This window comes from Chelonia mydas, chromosome 13, assembly GCF_015237465.2.
Source record: "Chelonia mydas isolate rCheMyd1 chromosome 13, rCheMyd1.pri.v2, whole genome shotgun sequence".
Taxonomy (NCBI): Eukaryota; Metazoa; Chordata; order Testudines; family Cheloniidae; genus Chelonia; species Chelonia mydas.
In genome coordinates, this window is record NC_051253.2 from 33,414,388 (window position 1) to 33,416,781 (window position 2,394).

Sequence of the window (2,394 nt, forward strand, 5' to 3'; positions counted from 1 at the left end):
GACCTGAAACACCAAGATGTTTGCAGCTTGAAGTAATGACCTCTTATTTCGAGGGCTGGATGACCAGGATTCAGGCCCCAGAGCTCGGATTTATCTCTGTGTTTTCTCCACAACATGGATTCTCTCACTAAAGAGCCTAACGTCCCAGGAGCTGGGACTGGATAGCAGGGGATGGATCACTCGGTAATTGCCCTGTTCTGTGCATTCCCTCTGGGGCACCTGGCATTGGCCACTGGCAGAAGACATGATACTGGGCTAGATGGACCATTGGTCTAATGCCATATGGTTGTTCTTAGTATGAGCACAAGCCACAATCTCATGTGGAAGAACATGCTTCTTATAAAGTAGAGATGCTTGCTCATATTGGTACCTTTTCAGGAGAAGACTGTATCGCTCCTGACAGGGTTTGTGAAAGAGATTTAAATGACTGAGTCTGCAGAGTTATTTCTATGTCTTTTGTGTAGATGGCACAAACAACAGCCCTGTTGCAGACAACTTTCTAAGTCACATGAGCTCTCCCTGCTGATATCTCATCACTGGGGATGGTCAAAAACAATGCTGAGAAATACTTTTCTGAAGGAAATTTGGGATTTTAACTACAGGACAATTTCACACAAATTGTTGGCTTTCCTCAAAAGGTTTTGATTTTTTTTTTTTTAATTGGAAAACCTAAAAAAAAAAAAAAAAAAAAAAAAGTCCAGAAATTAGGTTTTGGACCAATGGATAGTGGGTTAAGTAAGTTTTCAGCTAAAGTTTTTTGGCTTTTCAAACTTTTTTTTTTTTAGTTTTCAGCAGAAAACAATTTTTTTGTGGATGATAAATTGAAATTTCAATCAAAAAACATTCTACGGGGACAAAAGAACTCCTGCTAGTTCTACTGCTGATATTAAAATTATAATGTATTATTTGCATTGTGCAATCAGCAAAGATCCCCAGTCATGGCCCAGAACCCCATTGCGCTAGGTGCTGTACAAACACAGGATGAGCTGATTGCTCTCAATGGCTGAAATGTAACTTTGAGCCCCGTTATGTCCCAGAGCAGGCTAACCGGCCTCACTCCAGCTGTCCTTATTCACACCAGCACCTCTAACCACTAGGCGACAGACTCATTCTCTTTGTGGTTGCTCTGTCTCTCTCTCTCTGGTCCATGGGCTCTTTATTTATTTATCCTCAGTGGAATAACTTCAACAGGAGAGAATTCATTGAATGCTAGATCACAGCCAAAGTGAAAGGAGAGCTGTGGCCATTAGCTTCAGTGGAGTTAACTCCTGAGTTATTTATACCCAGTGCAAAGTCTCATGCCTGTTCCATTTACTGTTTGATATATTCTCCTGCTCACACTCACCTGCTGCTTTACCTTGATGAATGCAGGGAGGGCTAATCCAGCAGGGAAAGGATCTGGGGCCACCCTGGAGATCAGTTTAAAATAACATTAAATGCCAAGGTCCTGAGAACAATCCAGGATCTGTATTCATTGGCTTTTCAAACAGATTTCATTCTGCTCGCAGGGTGTCTCTGAAAGCTCTGTGTTTGCAATCCCACCTCCAGTTGGATTGAGCCCACAAGTGTCAGATCTGTAAGCACATGCCATACTGCCGGTGCTGAAGAACCAGCTCCAACAGCTGAAAGTCTGCAGAAGACTCATAGTTTATACATGATCTAGTCACTAGAGGGGGACAAACAGCCTGACAAGGCTACCGTGGGTTATGCAATGCCCCAGACTGCAGGAGCTCGTGCCAAGCAGCAGAGACCAATGTCAGTTCAAATCCCTCTGGGGCCAGCACTTTGTCACTCCGCTTGCTTCTTCTCAGCCAGATGGATGAAGAGGGTCAGACTTGAGCATTTGCAACATGCGGCTCTTAACATCATGAATATTTGAGTCTTCCTGTTCGTATTGGTACCCTGCACCCAGGGGAAATTGGAAAATTTGGGGAAAAAATGGAAATGTTGGAAAAAATTTGGTGACATGATTCTGTTCCCCGTTACATCGGTATGAAACTGGACCGATTCCAGTGACTAGAATGGATTGGAACAGAAAACTCATCATTACTCCTCTTCTTTTCTTTCATTTTTATCTGGTTTTTAAATCAGAATTTACCAGTGAAAAACATGATCAAAATGTTCCATTTATCCAAAATATTGGTTTCTGTTAAAAAAGGTGCTAACTATTTCAACAACATTTTCAATAACATTTTCACAAAACATAAAACCAGAACTTAGAAATTAAAATGATTCCTCCCCCACAAAACTAGGTTATCATTTTTCTAACCCCTCTATGTATCAAAGGCCCAATAGCATGATAAGAGCTAGGGGAGATGGTCTTTTACCACAGGTGTTAGGTGCTTGTGCTTTTGCAGGCTATTTCTAGGATGGAGGCACTGTGTGCAAATGCTG